This window comes from Ahaetulla prasina, chromosome 2 (genome assembly GCF_028640845.1).
Source record: "Ahaetulla prasina isolate Xishuangbanna chromosome 2, ASM2864084v1, whole genome shotgun sequence".
Lineage (NCBI taxonomy): Eukaryota > Metazoa > Chordata > Lepidosauria > Squamata > Colubridae > Ahaetulla > Ahaetulla prasina.
In genome coordinates this window covers 11,897,889-11,910,202 of record NC_080540.1, presented here as the reverse complement: position 1 = coordinate 11,910,202, position 12,314 = coordinate 11,897,889, and the positions used below count along the sequence as shown (strand labels likewise).

Below are 12,314 nucleotides of genomic sequence, written 5' to 3'. Positions count from 1 at the left end.
CATATTCACAAAGCCACACCCCCAGAACCGGCAGTAAAAAATTTTGAAACCCACCACTGGACAAATGGAAGTAATTGGGGGGTGGAGGGGAGACTTGATGGAGGATGCTGGAAATGACAACAATGGCAAGGAGTCCTAAGACAGATGTCCCGTCAAGTCAATGTATCCATTTATTACTAAATCATCATCTTTTTTTAAGGACCCCATAATCCTTTGTAGGGTGGAGTCTGGGCAACTGAATGGAGCTAGTAGAATGTTTACTGACTGGATGCCCTTCCCAACCCACCAACGTTCAGGTGGCTGCAAAGCCCATAGTGGGGGGCGGGGGCTGGCAGCAATAGCACCTGCAGAAACACCAGCACTGAATCTCTGGGCTGAAGGTGCCCTCCATCCCTTAAGATCGCTAGGCCTCCATTGGCTCTCCTGCTCGAGAATGGACAACAGGAACCCAAGGCAGTGGTGGGTTCCAAAAATTTTTACTACCGGTTCTGTGGTCGTGGCTTGGTGGGCATGGCTTGGTGGGCGTGGCAGGGGAAGGATACTGTAAAATCTCCGTTCCCTCTCCAATCCAGGGAGAGGTTACTGCAAAATCCCATTTCCTCCCGATCAACTGGGTCTTGGGAGGCAGAGACTAGATGGGGGCAGGGCCAGTCAGAATTTTTACTATTGGTTCTCTGAACTACTCAAAATTTCCGCTACTGATTCTCCAGAACTGGTCAGAACCTGCTGAAACCCACCTCTGGCCCAAAGCAATCCGAGGTGCTTCCCCGGCTCTTCCACATCCCCTTCTCCAGTCTGGAGGAGGGGAGAAATGGCTGTCGGGTTCCTCAGGTCTTCTGCGCCTTGGGAAAAGCAATGGCAATTTTTTCACACCAATTTCCTGTGTGCTCCTGGGCTTCTGTGCCTCGTCAATGAGTTCAAACGATACATACGTGCTTACTAGAAGGACCTTGATTTTCCCACCCACCGTGTCTTACAGCTGAGAAGCCACGATAATAGGGGTTTTTTTTCTGGCTGGCCAGCGCTGTCACAATCATAAAATATTCTACCTAGATGTTGTGACTCCAGCCCCCGAACCTCGCCCCATGCCTGAAAGTGACTCCGAGAGTGAGGGGGAAGGGCCGGTAAGGCTTACCTCGGGAGCACCGATTCCTTTGGCTCGGCTCCAGGAGCCTGAACCAGACTAGTCGGAGGACATAATGAGGCTGTCATCCCCCGATTCCTCCCTTCCCCAGGCTACGCCTTCACACCCAGCTGATAATAATAATAATCAAGCTTGGATTGACCCGCGCTTCAGAAGATTAGAGAGGCGGCGTCCTCAAAGGGAAGGGTGGGGCAGGAGCCCCACCCCACAGGATATATAAGGAGTTTTGGGACTGCTTTCACTCCACGGGAAGCAAAAGTTTAGCTGAACCATTTCAAAAAGAGCTAAAAGTCTTGCTCTGTGTCATTTGTTTGAACTTTGGCAGGCAGCCGCGATTTCTCTGCCAAGACTGATAAGAGCCGTGAATCCACTGGCTGAAGGCCAGCTTGTTAATCCAAAGTGGGGAAAGAGACAGAACACTAGAGCTCTTCTCATATGGTGAATAGAAATGAATAGTTGAAAGCACACCCCACTCTTTCAAGCTAGAAAGACGTACACATGGATTAGAGTAGGGATCTTCAACTTGTGGGCTGTGGGCTCCAGCCCAGGACCAGGAAGTTCCCTGTTGGCCAGAATGCTGCGCAAGTGGCTGGTCAGTGCACATATGTGCGTGTGCACCGCCCACTTGCGCTAGTGTTGCCATGAGTGTGGGGCACTGGGGACACTGTGTGTCTTGGGGCACTGAGGATGCAGCAAGTGTCATCCAGGTGCTACCATCACCATGAGTATCATGTGGGCGCTAGCGTCACTACAAGCCTTGCATGGGCGCCAGCCTTGTTTACTTGCGTGCCTCTTTGCTCATGCATACATGGCTGCCCCTCCATCTCACTAGGCTGCCAACCCAGAAAATTTGAGCAACTCTGGATTAGAGAACAACGAAAGTATACAATATCATCCAGAGTGGAAAAGAATTGAAATGGAAATGTGCTGGGGGCATAGCAAGAAGAACTGATGGCAGGTGGACTAAGGCAGTTATAGAATAGATCCCACTTGATAAAAAGCATCCATGAAAGAAATCTAAAACAAAGTGGAGTGATGACATCAAGTATTATGGGCCTAATTCGCAAAAGAAAGCTCAGGACCGTATTGGTTGGAAACATGCGGAAGAGGCCTTTGTCTTCCAGTGGATAGACAATGGCTAAAATGATGATGCCGAGGACAAAGAAACCAAAGCATTTCCAGAAATAACTCAGACTGTAGAGACAAACCAGGGGGGATTGGCAATAGAGGAAGCAAGCATAGCTATAGAAATGATTTCATTCAGAAACAAGGCATCCTCTCCTCTGCCTCAGAAATAAAAAAAACTCTCTAACAAATATATTGAAGAATTGAAACAATAAATAACTGAGCATGTAGAAAAACATACTAAATATCTAGGATGGAAAATTAACAAAGAAGAAAAAAATCCAAACAGTTCCCACCAAAATAGAAGTTCAGACTGGAAAATAAGATCGGCAAGCTGAGATCAGATGCAAGCAAGCAAAAACATGAAAAAACAAGATGCTGAGGAATAAGAAGACTACACATTACCTAATAAAGAAATACCGCATAGAAGCAAGGAAGATCAAGGAAGAATTGGAAACAAAGCAGAAAATAACACCTTCGGTGGCTGGGGAGTTTTATATTTTGACCAAAACAAAAAACAAAAAAACACCTGCCATTGCCTCTGAGCTTTTGGCTCCACTGCTTAAAAGGTTCTTTTTTTAAAGCCACAGGGCTCTGCCAGTTTTTGTTTTCTAAAGTGCTGAGGCTCTGCAAGGTTTTTAAAAGCCCCGTAGCTTTCTAAAAAAACCATGCATAGGTTCGGCACTTTAGGGAAAAAAAACAAAACTGCAGAGCCCTATCGTTTTGTACCTTGGCATTCTTTAAGCTGACAATATCAAGCACATTGAAGTCAAGAGGAAGGTTAGAAGTGAATACATCAAGAGTGAAAAAGATCTTGAAGTCCAAGCTCAGTAGAGAAAATGCATCAAGGCAATTAACACCTTGGCAATTAAAGTCATTAGTTACACAGCTGAAATAGTGGACTGGACTCAAAGGAAGAGGACTGACTGAAAGAGCCACTCCTCAGCCTTCTCCAAATATGAAGGCCACCACATTTTCCTTCATACATTCAGCAATACCACAGGGGGAGTTTCTTCTGCAATTCTTCCAGTGCCCCACTCTCTCTGTCTTCTTCTGGGGATGAAGATATCTTTTAAATGGTGGTTGTCCAGTCTGCGACTCTTCCCCGTCTCCCAAAGTCATTTCCACATCCCTATCCGTGTTCCACAGAAGTCTTTTCTGACTGTAAAGAAGAGAGACAGAGCCTGTTCTGACCACACTGCAGGTTAGCCTGTGTGCAGCTTGACAGGCAGCTCAACCCACCAATCCTCCAATAGAACAGATCTACGTGTGCGTAGATCTGAATGCTTTATTGGAAGAACAGGGTATGGTGAAAGTGAGGGAAATAGGAATACATATAGTGAAAATCAAATGTAAAATAGACTGCAGTTTGAATCTCACCAGCCACACTCTGTGTGTGGCATGTGAGTTTGTTCTGGGATGACCATGTGCTACAGATTAAAATGGCTTCTTCTGCCTTGTCCAAATGCCAAAGGAAATGAAGTTTGGCTTCCCGGCATGCACTTGGCTTGAGGGCAAGCTGATGGGTAAATGAGCAGTCAGCTTCAGACAATATAATTGGGGCATATTTGTCTCTCCGGCCACTAGGTGGGGATAGAGAGCAACAGCAATAATATAAAGTTACCGTATTTTTTGGAGTATAAGACGCACTTGACTATAAAACACACCTAGATTTTGGAGGAGGAAAACAAGGGGGGAAAATATTCTGAACCAAATGGTGTAGGAATATATTTAATAAAATATAGCAGAATAATTTTTACAACTATGTAAAGTCAACAGCGGTATTAAGAACCGTCATCACGGTCATCAACAAATGAGGAGAGACTTTAAGGTTCAGGCACTCCTCTAATTTTCTGGAAACCCCAAGAACTCCCCATCTCTGGTGTCAGAACTTAGGAAGCTCATTTACTCACAATCACTGATCTCACTTTCTTCGTTATCTTCATAAATGATATCATCTTCAGTTTCATCTAAGGCGGGGATGTCCAAACCTGGCCCCTTGAAGAGTGGTGGACTTCAACTCCCAGAATTCCCCAGCCAGCATGAGCTATAAATATGAGCAAGTTGCTGGCTGGGGAATCTGGGAGTTGAAATCCACCACTCTTCAAGGGGCCAAGTTTGGACATCCCTGATCGAAGGCATTGCTAATGCCACATTTTTTGAAGGACCCTGTAACAATTTCGTCCTTCACTGAGTTCCATGATGTTTTCACCGATTCACAAACTTGACTGATGGTGGGCCTCCTCATTCGGCCAGTAGGTGTCAGATCATGATTACCAGCAGCCATCCATTTGTTCCACTCTTCTCGCATGTACACTTTGAATGGTTTGTTGATGAAAATGTCAAGAGGTTGCAACTGGCTGGTAAGACCCCCTCAGGAATTACAGCTAGATGAGTTTTCACTTCTTTGAATCTTTTCTTTGTGGTTTCACTAATATGTGCTGTAAACTGGTCGAGCACTAACAAAGCAGGTTTTTTCAGAAGCCCTCCTGGACGTTTGGACCACACTTTTTCAATCCATACTTTCATTCCATGTTCGTCCATCCATCCTTTCTCATGGACATGCACAACACCTCTTGGAATCACTTCTTTTGGGAAGTTTTTTCTTTTGAATATTAACATTAGTGGTAATTTGGTGCCGTCTGCATGGCAGGACAACACAACCGTGTAATGTATTTTCTCATGTCCTGAAGTTTTCACCAGAGGTGACCCGTTCTGGAGAACCGGTAGCAGAAATTCTGACTGGCCCCACCCCCATCTATTCTCTACCTCCCAATTCCCAGCTGATTGGGAGGAAATGGGGATTTTGCAGTAACCTTCCCCTGGAGTGGGGTGGGAATGGAGATTTTATGGTATCCTTCCCCTGCCACGCCCACCAAGCCACACCCACAGAACCGGTAGTAAAAAACTTTGAAACCCACCACTGGTTTTCAAAGTTATGCTTTTGGCACGTTTCACATCAACAGTCTTATTGGGTGGCACATCAAAGGTTAGCAAGACTTCATCCATATTCCCAATCTGGCCAGTTTCAAAATTATTTGTTTTCCTGGAGTCTTATCACAAAAGTATGAAAAGGCAAAATCTTAGATTCATACTCTCTTGGCACTCTTTGCGCAATTCTAGTTTTGGTGCGCATGGCAAGGCCATATCTCCTCATAAATCTGAAGCACCATGATGGTGATCCAATAAAATCCCAAATGCCTTTCTGTGCAGCAATGCGTTTGGCTTCATATATCACCATTTTTATGGAAACTGCGAAGCCACTGTTCCGCTCACATCTGGTCCAGTCTCTCATGTCCTCCTCTAACTGTGGCCCCTTTGCAGGAAACCTACGAAAGTTGTGCTTGCTTTTATCCTTTACATTTTGCAGCTGATCCACCTGTTTTCTCCACTTTCTTATCATTTTTTCAGTTGGAGGTGGTCCAAAATGTTTCTCCGCTGCTCTGTTTCCATGTTCCTCAGCATATTTCATGACTTGAAAGAGATTTTATATGCTTGCCTTTTTTGCTTTGACATCCTTATACCAGTATGTACTGTCTTTTTCTTTTTCTGTGGGAAAGAACAGTCAATATTCATCCACAAGATACCGGTATACCATATACGGTACCCGTACATACCACACTAACTCATTACGCCCCTGCCATAATTTAGAAAGCTGAGAATTTTAGGACATTGGTGATTCTTTCCTCCAGGAAAAAGTAATTTAGCCATGTTATCTTTATAAAGACAAACAGGCACCAACCCTAAACCCTAACCCTTGCCCGCCCTCTCCCACACTGGAAGCCAAGCCATACTTCTCTCTGATGGGGTCCAGCGGCGATGAAATGGCAGGTCTGGCGGCAGCAACAGAGAGGTAGGTCTGGTGGAAGGTGTGCTGGCGGCAATCTGGCGACAGGTCCGGTGGTGAGGTGGCAGATCCAGCGGTGTGGCAGGGTGCCCTCAGCTAATGGCGATAGGGCAGCAGGTCCAGTGGCAGGTCAGCTGGCAGTTCAGGTGGCAGCGATAGGGTGACAGGTCAGGGAGCAGATCTGGCAGCAGCGATCAGACAGCAGATCCAGTGGTGAGGCAGAAGGTCCGGTGGTGTGGCAAGGCATCCTCGGCTAATAGCGATCGGGCAGCAGTGTCCTTGGCTAACAACGATGGGGCAGCGGTGATGGGGCGGCAGGTCTGGTGGCAGGTCAGGCAGCAGTTCCATCAGTAATGGCACAGTGGCGATGGGGCGGTGGTGGTTGGGCAGCAGGTCAGATGGTGATGAGGCAGCAGCGATCGGGTGGCAGGTCAGGTGGCAGTTCTGGTGGCGAGGTGGCAGGTCCAGTGGTGAGGTGTGTCTGAATATTCATGAACACGGATAGACATGGCAACAGGTCAGCCATTGGGGATTGGCTGGAATAGGACATGGTAACAAGGTCAGCAATGTATAGGCATAGCAACTAAGTCAGCCAATGAGGGCTGTTTGGGAGCTGAAACAGCTTGGAGCCTGGGTGTGGCTTAGCCTTAGTTTAACTGCCCTGTACAGAGGAGGTTCTCTCTGTCTGTATTAAATTCTTTGCTAAGAACTAAACAAGTCTGGTCTTGTCTGCCTCTCTGAACTGAAACTGATCTCTCCTCTCTACCACGTTGGAAGAATCAGCCATTGGTATTGTACATTTATCTTCATGTGTTATATTGTATATAAAGAGAAGTTAATGAATCCTGCTGCATCAGTTACCTGTGTGTGCTTTCTGAATTTGATTTTCTGCAACAAACTCTGACAAGGGGGCAGTCCTGGCAGTGTGGCAGGGCGGCCTTGGCGAATGATTCAATTGGTGGAATCAGCTGATTCTCCTCAATTTAACTAACAGTTCATCCGAACAGTTTGAATCCCACCTCTCCGATTGGTGTGGTTGGATCAGTCTCCCAGAATACCGCCAATCAACTTCCTGCTGCCGCTGCCTCCCCAACTCCCTCCCTCCAGGTATGGCTGATACAATGTTCAGAGTGTAAAACGCACTCAGATTTTCACCCCCCTTTTTTGGGGGAGAAAACTGCATCTTATACTCTAAAAAATACATGACAGAGCCATGTTGTATGGCTTGTTGTATGACAGAGCCACATAAGACTTTAATAAGGTTTGCTATATTGTCAATGAGCATGAATACTTTGAAGAATATCAGCTAAAATGGCAAAAGGGCCTCAAATTTCTGCACTAGAGAAAAGAAAGGATGGGTAGAGAAACCCTTAATCTCTGTAGCTTCTTACATCCCTCAGGGAGGTGGGAGTTGAACATAGGTTTGAATTTCATGAATTATCTCAGAGAGGAAACAGAAGCGTTTTCCTCAAGAAGAAAGGCATCATCCTATGATCAATAACGTCACTTGATCCACCATCAGCAATTTTCAAATTCCACTGCTTCTACTTTTTCTCCTGTGTAGCTACATGGAAGGTAAATAAGATTCCAATACAAACCAAAGATTTGATATCTGCACATTCCATGACTTAATAAGCTTCCTGCCAAGACTGGTTCCTTGGATGATGATTAAGTTGACTCTTGAGAATAAACCTCAATCCACGGATTTCATTTATTTTTCCTGTGTGGATCCTTTTATGAGAAGAAAGCACACTTAGTGATGGTGTTTCCACTTCTCATGTATTTTCAATTTTCTCTTGTGCAGATGCCACTGTAACAATCAAAGGTGCTGTAGCCATTACAGCTCATTTGAACACTTGGTGCTCAATACTTTAAAAGAAAAAAAATGGCAGAGCCCAGTGACTCCCCAGTGTGTATCTTTTCATGACAACTAAGTTTTTCTTTCTGAGTAAAAGTCTTTTCACATTCCTTGCATTTATATGGTTTCTCTCTAGTATGGATCCTTTTATGACGATTAAGATTTGCTTTTCGTGAATAGGTCTTTCCACATTCCAGGCATTTATATGGTTTCTCTCCAGTATGGATTCTTTCATAAAAATTAAGATGTCCTTTTCATCTATAAGTCTTTCCGCATTCCATGCATTTATATGGTTTCTCTCCAGTATGGATTCTTTCACGAAGATTAAGATGTCCTTTTCGTGTGTAAGTCTTTCCGCATTCCATGCATTTATATGGTCGCTCTCCTGTGTGAATTCTTTCATGACAATTAAGTTGTCCTTTGCTTGTAAAGGTCTTTCCACATTTCATGCATTTATGTGGTCTCTCCCCTATATGGCTCATTTGATGGCAAATAAGACAAGCGTTGGTAATGAAGCTCTTTCCACATTCCGTGCATTTATGTGGTCTCTCCCCAGTGTGGATCCTTTCGTGACAATTAAGATTTCCTTTCCAGGTAAAAGTCTTTCCACATTTGAGGCATTTATGTGGTTTCTCTCCAGTGTGGATTCTTTCGTGACGATTAAGATGTCCTTTTCGTTTATAGGTCGTTCCACATTCCATGCATTTATAGGGTCTCTCCGCAGTGTGGATCCGTTCATGAAGACTAAGATGTCCCTTCTGTGTAAAGGTCGTTCCACATTCCATGCATTTATGTGGCCTCTCCCCAGTGTGGATCCTTTGGTGGAGAATAAGTTTACTCTTGCTAGTGAATCTCTTTTCACATTCCATGCATAGTTTCATGGAGAAAGAATGACTGACATATTTTTCATACATTTTCCCTTCAGTCTGATTTATGCCACATTCATCTAAAACAAATTGATTTTTCTCCTTTCCCCCATATTTTTCCTTTTTCTTTCCTTCCAAGTCTTGCTGGGACAGGAAGCTAGGCATTCCAACAGGAACAGAAGTGGATGACCTCTCCCCTCCATTCTCCATTCTCATGTCCTCTTCATGGCCAAATATCACTTCTTCAATGTCACGCTTCACTGTCTTTAATCTTGCTTGCTTGCTATTCTCATTTTCCAGCCCATCATCTCCTTGGGAAAATGAAAAGAAATATTTATGTTACAATTTGAAAGTGAGGTATCCTCCTCCCACTCAAAAACATGTGTTCTAGGTTTGCCACCAGATACGTGTCTAGCTAAGAAGTGAAGGCTGCAAATTGTTATCTAGGACATCCTTTCAGCCAAGAAATATATGAAGGCTTTGGTGCTAATTGGTCAATCTGTTCAGCCACTGCCATGGAACATCTACACCATTTTCAGAGTTTATGGTGATTATTTCTGACAAGGCCGTAAGGAGGGACAATCTTAAGCTTCTGTGGATAAATAGCTATTCATCCTCCACTGAAAAAAACTCCCCCAATGAATGAAAGCCAGAGCAGAGCCTGGCCTTACCCAGGGCAGCCATATTCTTCAAATTTTCCCACATGACTTCTCTGCACAAGGTCTTCTGACCAGAATCTAGCAGCTCCCACTCCTCCAGCATGAAGTCCACAGTCACCTCCTCAAATGGACCAGATCCCTGATAGAGAAAGAAAATGTTCTTGGGCAGACATTACCAGCAAAGACTTGGATGTTTTCTCTCTTATCACACAACATGGGAACAAAAGTTCACAAGGAACTAAATGAGGGGTGTCCAAAGTTGGCAACTTTAAGACTTGTGGACTGCAACTCCCAGACCTCCAGAACTCTATTCTGGGAGATGAAGTCCACAAGTCTTAAAGTTGCCAACTTTGGACACCCCTGAACTAAATGGACATTTTCTTCCCAGAAACAAATTTATGCCTGCATGTCCATATAGTCTTTGGGCCTGGGAAGCCATAGTTCCACAAATCATGGCTTAGGTGCATCCAGGCTGTGGAATGGCAACACAGCCACCATTGCAGAACTTCCCACTGGGCCAGAATAACTCAGCAAGGAGGTTTGGGGGAGCAGAGTCCCCTTGGCTAGCAAACTCCTAAGTAAACATGACACATTCACTAGAAATTTTCTGAAAAATATTAAACTCTTTCCACCAAACAATTTTTCTAATAATTTCTAATTTTCAAATTGTACAATAATACAATGAAGCCTACAAACTTGTTTGCAACTCAAGAACAATCTTGAATGCTGATTCAGCAGGACATTCTGGGGGGACACTGAGTTCAAATGGTCACAGATTCAGCATTTGGTGGTGAAAGCAGCTCATGAACAGATGGAGTTTGTACTCCACTGCTCTCAGAAGAAACCTGCACTTACCTGGCAAGGAGACCCGAGTTGGATCCTCCTAAAAAGCAGCTCCTGACAAGGGCTGGATGGATCTCCTCTTTCCTGGAGCACTGTGGAGATCTCCCCCATGAACGGCTCCTGCACCTGACAGAAGAGTATGATTTATGATCCACTTTCAGAGAACCATAACCATATTAGTTTCCTTGCCTTACTTTTTGCCTCTGTACCTGAATTTCCCCAACCCAAGTCAAAGTAACAGAACTTGGAGATTCTATCTCGATGTGGCTGCTATTTCTGGGTAAGTGCTGGTCATTTTAAATAGATACTGGAATTAAGGAGCCCTGTTGCAATAACTAACAGAACTGCTATGAAAACCACAAGGACTTCCATAATGAAGAACTGTTCAGGGAGACATTAAAAAGTGCCCAAATGAATTCCTGCACCTGAGGAAAGAAAGAGAGATATTGAAGAAGAAATTGTATCCACGTCCTCAAATTCAGGACCCACTTATATCCCTCAGGAGTGTCGGTGGTTGAAACAGGGTTGAATTCTCTTTTCTCTCAGAATTATCTCCAAGAGGAAACAAGCATTTCAAGAAACCAAAAGATTCAAAGAAGAAATTAGTTCTTCAAATACTGGCAGTCAGCAGGCTAATTCTGCCACTGCAAGCAGTTCTCCAGTTTGGAGATTGACAGCCTTCAATCTGCCATTGCTATCAGCAGTTCATTGCAGACATTGCAAGATCCCCGATTCTCCCCTCTTCACCTGCTGCCCCTTTCCCGGCTCTTCCCTCTGGGCTTGGCTGAGCAGGAAGCCTTCGGCCAGGGCCACCGCCTGCGAACAGCTCTGGGCTCCGCACTCCCTCACCCAGCTCGCCATCTCCGGGGGAAGCAGGGCCAGCAGCTGCTCCAGCACCACAAGGTCCAGCATCTCCCCTTTGCTGCTCCTCTCCGGCCGCAGCCACTGACGGCACAGCCGGTGCAGGCGGCTGCAAAGATCTCGGGACCCCTCGGCCTCCTGGCGGCAGCCCTCCAGAGCGCGGAAGCGGCGGCGGTGGGTCTCTGGGCTGAGGGCGCCCTCCATCCCTGGAGATTTCTCGTCCTCCATCGCGTCTCCTGCTCGTGAGCTGCCAAAAGAAGCCCAAGACAGTCCGAAACGTCCCCCGGGCCCTCCGCACTCGCTCCTCCGCTTCCCAGGAGGGGAGAAATGAGTCTCGGCTCCCTCGGGCCTTCTGCGCCTGAGGAGAGCAACGGACAATCGTTCCCGCCAATTTCTTGCGCGCTCCTGGCCTCACGTGCTTCACCAAGGATTCCGAACGATAGATAGATGCTTCCTAGAGAGGGGATCTCGTAGGAAGTAAACGAAAGACTTTCGTTTTCTGAGAAAGTAGTAGAGCGGCTGTTGAAAAGCGGAGATGCTTTAATTTTGCTGGCTGGGGAATTCTGGGAGTTGAAGTCCGCCAGGCTTCAAGTTGCCAAGGTTGGAGACCCCTGCTTTAGAGCGGCGATGAATTTAAAACGCGGGGAAAGGAGCGATGTTCTCGCCGTCGCCTTGCTAAAATATGCAGTATTTTATATTTATATTATATATAATATTGCAGGAAATATGACTTCAGTAACAGAGTGGTCAATGCCTGGAATGCACTACCTGACTCTGTAGTTTCTTCCCCAAACCCCCAAAACTTTAACCTTAGACTGTCTACTGTTCACCTCACCCCATTCCTAAGAGGTCTGTAAGGGGCGTGCATAAATACACCTGCGTGCCTACTGTCCCTGTCCTAATATTCCTTTTTACTCTTTTCATGTATCCAAATTATGTTTATACTTTTTTTATCTGTAATCTTATATATGCTTTACAAATAAATACAAATAAAATATTTATGCATTTATTTAATCAAGCATATATAAGATTACAGATAAAAAAAGTATAAACATAATTTGGATACATGAAATGTATAGATCTGATTATAAATAAATGAGATGGTTATGAA

The 12,314-nt window shown here is 45.1% G+C and overlaps 1 pseudogene; it reads right to left on the bottom strand.

Moving 5' to 3' along the window:
* Positions 1-3,987: 3,987 nt before the first annotated feature.
* On the bottom strand, positions 3,988-11,981 carry LOC131192484 (zinc finger protein with KRAB and SCAN domains 7-like; annotated as a pseudogene).
* Positions 11,982-12,314: the final 333 nt, after the last annotated feature.